This window comes from Oryctolagus cuniculus, chromosome 8 (assembly GCF_964237555.1).
Source record: "Oryctolagus cuniculus chromosome 8, mOryCun1.1, whole genome shotgun sequence".
NCBI classification, from domain to species: Eukaryota; Metazoa; Chordata; class Mammalia; order Lagomorpha; family Leporidae; genus Oryctolagus; species Oryctolagus cuniculus.
In genome coordinates, this window is record NC_091439.1 from 50,399,359 (window position 1) to 50,411,697 (window position 12,339).

The 12,339-nt window shown below is 39.3% G+C and overlaps 1 protein-coding gene across 5 annotated transcripts in view; it reads right to left on the reverse strand.

Annotated features, from left to right (window-relative positions):
* UGT8 (UDP glycosyltransferase 8) overlaps positions 1 to 12,339 on the reverse strand; it is a 100,509-nt gene that overhangs the window by 64,886 nt on the left and 23,284 nt on the right. For 2 of the 5 annotated variants that reach the window (XM_008267465.4, XM_070047679.1), the window contains exon 2: positions 8,172 to 8,287. The exons of the other annotated variants lie outside the window; for them this stretch is intronic. The gene's annotated coding sequence lies outside the window, so the exon portion shown is untranslated. The remainder of the gene's footprint in view (positions 1 to 8,171; positions 8,288 to 12,339) is intronic. 5 annotated transcript variants of the gene reach the window in all.

Sequence of the window (12,339 nt, forward strand, 5' to 3'; positions counted from 1 at the left end):
AGAACAATCTCACTCTTTCTCTAACATATCAGATGATCCAAAACTCTAAGGAACTACTTTTAAAAATTATACTAATACTTATTTGAATAAGTCTTCTATTTTTGAAAATAAATTTAAGTATAAAGTTGGCAGCAAAATTAACAAACTGAAATATACTAAAAATGGGTCAATTTTAGAACAGATAATTGTATCAATAAACTAGTCTAAAATCTGAAATAAAACTTACATAATACTGAATGAATTATGTCTCTGTTTCGAGTAATATCTATGAAACATTTGTTAATTTTCTAATTGAGTGTTAATGTTAATCCCAGGAAGAAAAGTGGAGATTTTATATTTTCAAGTATATGTTCATATGTCACTTAAATCATTTCAGTAGCTATATTTTCAGTTATAACCAAAGCATAGCAAAAAAAATTATGTTTTAAAAATTATTTCAAATAGGAGTTTGAAAATTTGTAGAAAATGCCTTTTTCCCACAGGGAAAAAAAAGACCTTTGACATATATTTCTCTTTCACCTAAATATCATAAATATCCTGAGAGTCTCTGCGTTTGTCATTTTGCTTGTGCATTCCAGGCATTATCTACAAGAGAAATGTAACAGAAAAGTTAAAACAGGCTAAACAGATCTCAGTAAATGTTTACTGAAGAAGGGATCCATAAATGATAATGCCCCAGGCCACAATTCCTGTGATGTAGCTTTAGCTCAGCTGTGAATGGCAAATCATATGGTAGCTGTACAATTGGAACCTCCTGTGCTTTCGTGGTAACAGGTTATGTGTAACAGTCAAAATTGTCCTCTGTCATTGTTTAGAAATAAGTACACTAAAAATGGGAGCAAACACTCCTAACCTGCTCAGTACAATTAACACTCAGACTCTAAAGTAGATCTCAAATAAAGAAAAGATCTAAACAACTCCCCACATAATCCGGACACTTATTTCAAGAACAACTCAACATAGATTTTTGTATGTATCGCCAAATCATTAGCTATTTTTATTCATTTCCATACTTCAACCAACCTACTTCTACAAACCCCCACTACCTAAATTCACTTGAATAACTGTACCTTCTCAACATTCAAATATTTTAAATAACCTAAAAAAAAAAAAGAAACAACAGCAGCAAGTGATGGATTCTTCCAATATCAACATTGAACTATAAAATAAATTATATTTCCAGATACGTTTTTCCCTCTCTAACTCCAAGAAAAGTTTCAAAGTACTTCTAAGTAAATTGAAACTGTGTCACTAAGAATAGAGAAAGGTTGGCCAATGTTGTGGTGCAGCAGGTTAAGTTGCTGCTGCAAGGCTGGCAACCAATATGAATGTCAGTTCTGAGGCCTGGTTGCTGTGGTTCTGATCCAGCTCCCTGTTAATGTGCCTGAGTAAGCAGGAGAAGATGGCCCAAATAATTGGACCCCCACCACCCTACCTGAACTCCTGTCACCTACATGGGAGACCTAGATGGAGTTCCAGTCTCCTAGCTTCAGCCTGGCCTAGTCCTGTCCATTGTGGTCATTTGGGGAGTGAACCGGCTGTCGGAAGATGTCTCTCTCTCTCTACCTATCTCTCTGTAACTCTGCCTTTCAAATAAACCTTTTTTTAAAGAAAAAAAAGAAGGAAAAATAATGAGCATTTCAAACATCTGTTAAAAGCTGCTTGAATTGTTACAAAGGTTTTAAAAGTAAATAGATTCAGAGAGACACTGTTTCTATACAAAATTCACTCTACAATTACAAGATTAATGAAGAAAAAGAAGCAACCAATCTTGGAAAATACCTTCTAGGTCAATATTCTACTATACTGCCTCATCATGTTTCCCTGATGTTCACTTCTTAGGGATTTTCCATGGACATGCAATGAGTTCCAGGGGTAAGATTTACACAGAAACAGTTATCCTAGAAGCTCCTTCCTATTGGTCTCACTGCTTGTATGTTCAAGAAAATGTGCTTAATGATAGACCAATGCTAGACAATTGTTCTCTCCACTAGGTTTTGATGTAACTGAGCAGAGACAGCGGGCACATCAGTCAGTTGTACTTAAAATCACTACTTTATTATAAATAACTAAAAATAAAACAAAAATATAGTAGGGAAACAAATCATTTACTGTTATTTTATTCTTTTTATTTTAGTATTTCCTTTCAGTAACTAAAAAATTACCAAAAGAATAATTTTTAAATGAACACCTGCTTATGCTCTAAAACAGCACCACCCAGCAGAACTTTCTATGATAAGACTGGTAAAGATCCTCACTGTCCAATACGATATCTCTTAGCCACATGTGGCTACAGTGCAATTGAAATGTGGATAATATGTCTGAGGAACTCAAAAGTAACTGTTGTTTAATTTAGCTACTTGTGCCTGGTGGCTATTATATTAGAATAAAATAAAAAATAAAAATAAAAGAGGTGGACATTTGTAGTTAAGGTGGTATTGTGGTTAAGACACCAGTTACAATATTTGGGGCTGATGTCTGGTTCTGGCTGCCAACTTCAGTTTTCTGCTAATGTGTGTCCTGGGAGGCAGTGGTGATGCCTCAAGTTACTGGGTTCCTGCCACACATGTGAGATATATGGATGTGTACTCAGTCCCTGGCTTCTGCGCTGGACAAACCCCAGCTGTTGAGGGCATCTGGGGGATGAATCATTTGTTAGGAGCTCTTTCTTTCTGTCTCACCCACTCTCCAGTTTAAATAAATAAATATGTAAATTTTTAAAAATTGCATAGATTCAGGGACTGGTATTATGGCAAAGTAGGTTAAGCTACTACTTGGGCTGCCTGCATTGCTCCAATTCTAGTCCTGGCTACTCCACATCTGGTCCATTTGCAATCCTGCTTGCTGTTAATGTGCCTGGGAAGGCACAAGAAAGTGGTTCAAGTGCTTGAACCCCTGCCACCCACGAGGGAAATCCAAATGGAGTTCCAGGCTCCCAGCTTTGACTTGCCCAGCCCCAGCCACTATGGCAATTAGGGGAGTGAACCAGTGGATGGAAGATCCCTCTTTCTGTCTCTCCTTCTTTCTCTGTAACTCTGCCTTTTGAATCAATAAAGTAAATCTTTAAAATGCATAAATTTTGTATATATTATATATATACATATTCTGAAAGTCACTATTCATAAATTTACATGGCAAAATACCTTCTCACAAGAACATGTACGGCCCGCGCTGCAGCTCACTAGGCTAATCCTCCGCCTGCGGCGCCAGCACCAGGTTCTAGACCCGGTTGGGGCGCCGATTCTGTCCCGGTTGCTCCTCTTCCCGTCCAGCTCTCTGCTGTGGCCCGGGAAGGCAGTGGAGGATGGCCCAAATCCTTGGGCCCTGTACCCGCATGGGAGATCAAGAGGAAGCACCTGGCTCCTGGCTTCGGATTGACACAGCGCCGGCGTAGCGGCCATTTTGGGGGTGAACCAATGGAAGGAAGACCTTTCTCTCTGTTTCTCTCTCTCACTGTCTAACTCTGCCTGTCCACAAAAAAAAAAAAAAAAAAAAATGTACTACATCTTCTTATCTCTTTATGAAACAACACTCATTATCATCAAAGAAGCATCATTTACACAGCATGTTGTTGTGTTCCAATTAAAAATTCTGAGATGCTTTAATCTCAAATATCATTGAATATCATTGTGGTAGATAAAAAAAAATACCATCATGGTGGTTTAGAGAGTAACTGACACAACTAGAAACAAATTCTTGCTGGTCCAGAATTATCTGAATGTGTCCATCAGAAAAAATGATTTGCTGAAATGTTACACGGTTTCAATTTTAGCATCCGCTTTTTAAATTTACTTTAGAGAAAGAGAAAGACAAAAGAGAGCACTCCCATCTGTTCACTCTCCCAATGCCTGTAAAGGTCTAGGCTCAACCCAGGTCTTCCACATGGGTGTCAGGAGCCTAACACCTTGAGCCATCACTGTTGCCTTCCAGGATCTGCACTAGCAGGAAGCTGGAGTCAGGAGTTGAACCTAGGTACTCTGATGTGAGACACCAGCATTGTAACCACTAAGCAACATGCCACCCCAATGTTTTTTAAGATCTTTTATGATTCTGAGTTTTATTTGTAAAACAAGATACACCACCAAAATGTCTTACCAAAATGTAAATACTTTCAATGTTGTGCTCATTAACACATCCAAATAAGCATGTGTTGACTTAGAAGCTGAAACTGAATATTCCAGACACCACAGGAGAATTTTAAAACTTAAAATATAATTTTAATATATGACACATGACAGACAGCACTTGATATTTTAAAATGCCAAGAACAGAGTTTTTTAAAACAAGTTTAAGCAAAAGCTGTCTTTTCTTACATAATTACAGTAGGACAGAGCTGGATGGGATATTATGTATAACGTATCCAAGCAATCCACAAACACTTGAATCTACTCTTACACCTAGTTTTCCAACCTACAAGGTTGGTAACAACTTAAAAATTATCCCCATCATTTCTACTTTTTAACATAATTCTGAACACGAGTGCTCATGTTTTAGAAAATAAAAGAAGTATAAAGATTAAAAGGTAAGAAACATGGGGCTGGCAGTGTGGGCATCCCATATAGGCATCAGTTGGAGTCCTGGCTGCTTCACCTCCAATCCAGCTCCCTGCTATGGCCTAGGAGAGCAGTAGAGATGGCCCAAGCACTTGGGTCCCTGCACCCACATGGGCGACCTGAAAGAAGCTCCTGGCTCCTAGCTTTGGATTGAAGCAGCTTTGGCCATTGTGGCCATCTGAAGAGTGAACCGGTGGAGAGATGACCTCTCTCTCTCTCTCTCTCTCTCTCTGCTTCTGCCTCTCTGTAATACTGCCTTTCATAGAAAATGTGTATTATGAAAAAACTATGCATGGATTTCAAACTTTTTACCACCCAAATAAACATCTTTTAATTTAATTTTCCATGAACTTTTTGAAGTACCCTTTTACAGTGACTAATGGTATCCTAGAAAGACAACATGCAACATACATACTAGACATTTAACTTCCATAAACATTCCAGTGAATTTATTAAGTAAAAGACAGGATTGTTCTTAACTGCAAAGATACATTAAATTCCCAACAACTGAAGGTTAATTAAATAAGTTGACATTCACTGATACAATGCAAACACTTGAAGAGTCTTGTAAAAAGAAAATGATATGACAATCATAATTTCCTGAAAATTATGATACTAAATATTCTATATTTCATGCACCACTTTGCAAAACATACACATATGTACACACACAGTTATACCATGTACCAAAATAAGTGTTTTTCTCTGGATGTGTGAATTGTAAGGAATGTTAAAATTTTCTATGTACTTGCAAAGAAATACAGTGAGCATAAAGCTTTCCTTGAAATAAATTTTGTAAAATAATACTTGATTAAAAAATATCTTTTGGAGCCGGTGCCATGGCTCAGTAGGTTAATCTTCTGCCTGCGACGCCAGCATCCCATGTGGGTACCGGTTCTAGTCCCTGGCTGCTCCTCTTCCAATCCAGCTCTCTGCTGTGGCCTTGGAAAGCAGTAGAGGATGGCCCAAGTGCTTGGGCCCCTGAACCCAAGTGGGAGTCCTGGAAGAAGCTCCTGGCTCCTGGCTTCAGATCGGCATAGCTGCAGCCCTTGCGGCCATTTGGGGAGTGAACCAACAGAAGGAAGACCTTTCTCTTGTCTCTCCTTCTCGCTGTCTGTAACTCTACCTCTCAGATAAATAATTAAAAAATATTTAAAAACAAATATCTTTCTGATACTAACAATAACAGAGAGAGGTAGAGACAGAGAGAGAGATCTTCCAAATGCTGGTTCACTCCCCAGATGGCTGCAAAGGCCGGAGCTGCACCAATCCTAAGCCAGGAGCCAAGAACTTCTTCCAGGTCTCCCACCTGGGTGCAGGGGCCCAAGGACTTGGGCCATCTTCTATTGCTATCCCAGGTCACCGCAGAGAGCTGGATCGGAAGAGGAGCAGCCGGGACTAGAACTGGCAACCCTATGGGATGCCGGTGCTTCAGGCCATGGCTTTAACCCACTGTGCCACAACACCTGCCCCGCATAACACATTTTATTTAAGATTTAGTTATCTGAAAGAGTGATATATAGAGGGAGAGAAAGAGAGAGGTATGATAGAGAGAAATAGAGATAGAGATAGAGATAGAGATAGAGATAGAGATAGAGATAGGGAGAGGGTTAGAGATAGAGAGAGGGAGAGGGAGAGATATAGAGAAAGAGATAGAGATGAGATAGAGACAGAGATGAGCTAGAGGTGATATAGGGATAGAGATAGAGATAGGGAGAGGGAAAGAGAGAGAGAGAGAGAGAGAGAGAGAGAGAGAGATGAGATGAGATAGGGATATAGAGATAGAGATGATATAGGGATAGGGATAGGGATAGGGATAGAGACAGAGACAGAGACAGAGATAGAGATAGAGATGAGATAGAGAGAAATACAGATAAAGATGGAGAGAGTTTCCATCCGTTGGTTTATTCTCCAGATGAGCACAACAGCCAAGTCTGGGTCAGGTAAAACCCAGGATCCAGGAACTCCATCTTGGTCTCCGACCTGGGCAGAAGGTCCCCAAGTACTTGAGCCATCTCTGATGCCTTCCCAGGCACAATAGCAGAGAGCTGCATCGAAAGCAGAGAAGCTGGGACTTGAACATGTCACAGGCAGTGGCTTAACTTCCTGCGCCACAATGTTGTCTCCTTGTGTAACACCTTTTAAATCACCAAAAAAAAAGTTTTTGTTGACTGTACTCGCAAATATGGCCATACTTTCCCTAAGGATACATACATAGAAACAACACAAAATGTATAGGAACATTATTTTAACAAAAACCTACATTCTAATAAAGGCAATCATTCATATACTTTAGACAGACTGGATATATTCCTCTCAAACTGCAGAAGATAGTTTTTTTGAATTTTTTGTAATTTGATGAAATTATACCCATGCTTATTTGGAAGGCTAAACAGGAAGGAATATTTTTTTAAAAGAGAGAGAAAAGGAGGAATAGTATCTATTTATTTGAAAAGTAAAGTAACAGAAAGAGAGGAAAAGACAGAGAGAGAAAGGAATCTTCCAGCTGCTGGTTTGCTCCCCAAATGCCTGTAACAGCAGGTTTCGGCCAGACAGAAGCCTGGAGCCAAGAACTCCATCCAGGTCTCCCACGTCAGTAGCAGGGACCCAAGAACTTGGGCCATGTTTCACTGCTTTCCTAGGCTGGGAATGAAGGAGCTGAGCCTTTAATCGGTGCTCATAAGGGATGCTGCATGGCGATGGTTAACCCACTACACCACAATACGAGCCCCAACAAATGAATTTTTAATTGGCTCTATATTTGAAAAAATAAAATCAGCATAAAAGTTTTACTTTAGGCCTGTCCCAAAGTAAATCAGATGGTACCATATTAACATTATTTTAAAATAAACCCATTAAAAGTGTTGATATTAAAATCATTACCTGAATTGAGAAAAATAATCTAAAATAAAGACAAAATCACTTTAACAAATATTACATTTGGTTCCATATCCACTATCTATGTTTGGAATATTTTGAGCATCCAGAGCTCAGGTCTCCAGTTTTAGATAGCAGATTGAACACAAGTGGTTTTATTGTTTTTTTCTCAAAGTCCATTAGAAATTTGACTGAGGGATATAAACAGGAATAAATACGTAATAATCCTGAGAAATGGGATGAGTAATCAGATATTGTCAGGGCTGTAGTCATCAATGGAATGAAGTTTTGATAAATTTCTGAAAACAAATTCTGAGAAGAGCTCATTGAGTGATAAAATAAAGAGTATAGGAAGTCATGACTCAAAATGCACAGAGAACTCTTGGCAGACATGAAAACTCCTTCAAGGGTGGCTTTGAATTTGACATGTATGTGTGAGGAGACCAGAATAGGGCACACTGCAAAAAATCAGCAGAAGAATTCTCTAAAGAGGAGCTCTCCCAATTCACTCCATCTACCAATCATCCCTCACTCCCACATGGGCAAAGTAGTGGAATTATATTTACCCCTAGAGTAAAAAAGTAGATCAGTTCTCTAAATAAAGTGGTAATCTGCCAGAGAAGGGATCAGAACTGGTACCTCAGGGTAAGACCTAAGACCCTTCTAATGCTGGCATACTAGAGGCAGTATATGGCTTTCCATCTGTGCACCCTAAAGAGAAAACATTGATCATTAACTTACCACAGCCATATATGCAGTTTGAACTCAACTTCAAAGTTAGTCACAAGACAAAAGAGGTAATGGAGGAAATTAAAAGTTTAACAAATTCAAATTCATGTCCTCAGGAAGATTTTTATCTGTGAAACAAAAAACAAAACAAACAACAACAAACTTTTCTGAAAAAGATCAAAAACGAGAAAATTGGGAAATCCAAAATGACTACCAAAAAAATCAAGCAACCTCCAAGTACAACAAAATAACAAGACAGAAAGCATAAGAGAAAAGTTAGCAGACACAAATGACCAACTCAACATACATCAAGCAGGGGAAAAGTAGTTTTTAAAAAAGAAAGAAAAAAATATTTTCAAGACTGAAAAAGAAAAGTCTTAAAACTGAAAAGGATGAACAAAGATTTTTGACCACACACATCACGGTACAATTTCAGAATACCAAGGATTCCACACCAGGGAGAAGATCCCAAATGCTTTCAGTCATCTCTGATACCACTTCCTCCTATGCAAGGTTTTGTGCACCCAAAGCATCATCTAACAATGCAGATGTAAACTCAGAGCACTCTCTCAACTCTGTCCAATTTATCACAATCTTCTCCACAGTCGCTCAGAAGGATTCCACCATTCTTGCATATACTGCAACAATCTACTAACTAAACTTTCCAAACATCCCTTAATCTCTCCTGGAATATTTTTGCCAAATGCAAAGCTACTGTCATTCCTCTTACTTAAAACACTGCAATAGTTTCCTACAAAATAACTAACATGGTGTCCCAAGCCCTGCACCACCTAGACCTTCCTTGAGCCTCCAGCCTCACGTCTCACCCATCTTGCTTTCTGTATCCCCACTCACAGGCTTCTTGCCCTACTCACTTTGAGAGACGATTTGTTCACAGTATTCCCCCACCTGCAGTGCACACCATTTGACCTTCTTCAGACCACTCCAACTCTGCTTTCCCAGGAGAGGAGGCTGTTTTGTGCCCTTTAATACAGTTCTAAGGTCACTGCACTGTGACTCATTGAATGCATCTATCTTTCCACAACCTTCATATGGGCAGATTCATTTCCACTCCCTCAAACCACCGACCTTTGACCACACCATTATATCCCCATGACCAGCACCAAGCCTAACAAGAAACAAGAGCTTAAAAATTTACTGAATGATTAAACTATGAAAAATCAGGTTTTTAAAAATAAAAATGCATTTTTATTTATTATTTATTTGAAAGTCACAGTACACAAAGAGTTGGAAAGACAGAGAGAGAAACAGAGAGAAAGAGGAAAGAAACCTTTCATCTGCTGGTTTACACCCCAGATGGCTGCAATGGCTGGGGCTCAGCAATGACGAAGCTGAGAGCCAGGAGTTTCTTCCAGGTCTCCCATGTAGGTGGGTGGCAGGGGGCTTAAGCACTTGGGACATCTTCCACTGTTTTTTTTTTTTTTTTTTTTTTTTTTTTTTGGACAGGCGGCAGAGTGGATAGTGAGAGAGAGAGACACACACAGAGAAAGGTCTTCCTTTTGCCATTGGTTCACCCTCCAATGGCCGCCACAGCTGGCGCGCTGCGGCCAGCGCACCGCGCTGATCCGAAGGCAGGTGCTTCTCCTGGTCTCCCATGGGGTGCAGGGCCCAAGGACTTGGGCCATCCTCCACTGCACTCCCGGGCCACAGCAGAGAGCTGGCCTGGAAGAGGGGCAACCAGGACAGAATCCGGCGCCCCGACCGGGACTAGAACCCAGTGTGCTGGGGCCGCTAGGTGGAGGATTAGCCTATTGAGCCACGGCGCCGGCCTTAAGCACTTGGGACATCTTCCACCGCTTTTCTCAAGCAATTAGTAGGGAGCTGGATTGGACGTTGAATAGCCAGGAAGTGAAACTGTTGCTCCTATGGGATGCTGGTGTGGCAGGCGAAGGCTCTACCCACTATGCCACAATGCTGGCCTCAGTTTTTGCTTTTCTTGTTTTATGGTTTTGTTGTTGGTATTCTTTTTATAAAGTGCCTTGGGTTTAAAACAAAATCCAAAACAAAAACCTTTACTTACTTGAGACAGAAAGAGATAGCCCTTATCCTCTGTTTCACTCCTGAAATGCCTTCAATTACCAGGGCAGGCTAAGCTGGGCTGGGCTGAAGCCAGGAACTCAGTGCAGGTTCCTCACATGAGCAACAAGAATGCATTTACTTGAACCATTACAGCTGCCTCCCATGGTCTACATTAGCAGGAAACTGGGGTCAGGAGCCACAGATAGTTATCAAACCTAGGTATTCTTATGTGTGACATGGAACTAAATACTCACAGCATTTTCAAAAGGTACAGCAATTGCAAAGCCATTGCACAGAATGAAACAGCTAATGGAAATGTCAACTGATACAAATGTTCTGAAATACCCCTGGCACATTATTTTACATTAATGAATTTCTCTGTACAGAAATATCGACTTTTATGTACAGATGATTACCATATTCATTTCCACTAGCAAACAGCTAGTAACGAGTAAGAATCCAGTGGTACAGGATTAATCAAATTAATTACAGTACATTTCACAATGGAATACTACAGAACATCAATGGCTCACACATGCTGAAATGTGAAACATACCAATGTAACACTGAGGATTTTTTTTTTAAATATGAGGAATAGACTTACAGATCTCCTGTGCTTCATACTTTCTCGAACAGCTATCTAACACACTAATCTAATACCATACTGGATTCCTGGTGACATTACTTTAAAATATTATTTCCACTTACTCATTAAAAATAAATGTATGGAAATAATCTTTGGCCACTAATTGAAAGACACATTGCTCTGGCATTTCCTATTTGATGTTAGATCATTAATAACTCTGACCTGGAGAGTATTCATGAGGATAAACCACATGGAGGAGAAAAAAAAAAGCACATAAACTATATGCAAGAACAGTTTTTAACAACCTACCACCCTAACAGCTCAGCAAGTCATAAATTGACAGTTTATTTATTTGTTTATTTTATTTATTTTCATTTAAAAGGCAGAAAAATAGAAAGAAACAGACAGACAGACTTTCTATCTGTTGGTTCACTCCTCAAATGTCTGTGATAGCCAAGGCTGGGTAACGCAGAAACTAGAAGTCAGGAACTTAATCTGGGTCTCCCATGTGTGTGTCAGGGACCAAACTACTTAGTCCATCACCTGTTTCCTCCTAGGGTATGCAATAGCAGGAAACTGGATAAGAAGTGAAGATACAGGACTCCAGCCAGTCTTCTCAGATAGCGATTTGACCTCTGTGTCAAATGCCCTCCCCAATAGCCTATCATCTTAAAAGAAAACAAAATAAGGGCTAATGAGAAATTTATAACCATGTCTTTATGTGGTAAATTGGGCTATTCAGAAAAACAACATAGGTGGGTTAAACTAACGCAGGCTGTGTCTAGTCAGGCTAGCTGACACCTAATGTTCTGATTACTTTTAATTTCCCTAGCATTTAGTATTACACGGATTGTAATAACAGTAAATAAAGCAACTGCAATCATCACCAGAGGTCAATCTTGGTACTACATCCAATATTGTTAGAGAAACTCATCTCTTCGAAACAACTTCTACAAGTGAACCTGGGAAAATGCCATCCAGCAAAATAAAAAAAAAATTTTTCAGTAAAGTAAACACTTCAAATAAATATAAATTTTACCTTAAAAAATCATCAGTATTCCCCTACCACAAATTAAACTTCCTAAGGGTAGGGGTTTTAGTAAAATTTGGTAACTATTTTATTTTCATTGCTTAACATGTGGAAAACGTTTAATACATATTAAACAAAGGACTGCAACTGTGGTTTTTGAACCAGGATATAGGGATGGAACACCTGCACCTCCACTCAGCCCCATTTATTTCTTTAATTTTAAATGAATCTTCTAATACTACCAAACAGCTTATATCTGAACAAAATTCTAAATCCAAAGTGTTTGTCCTAGGCACAGAAGTTAGCCATGCACCTGAACTACAGAGAAAATCCCTGGAGTAAATGGGTACAGAAGCAGAAGAAATAGCAAGACAAAGATAGTGTTTTCATTATAGTTCTTCCTTGAGTCCAGGGTCTTCTTTCATCTGTTAGCCAACATATACATTCACAGACATGCCACAAATGCAGGAGAGAATTGGCATCGTTGTCACGAATAACAGCAGTGGGGTTACGAATGAAACCGG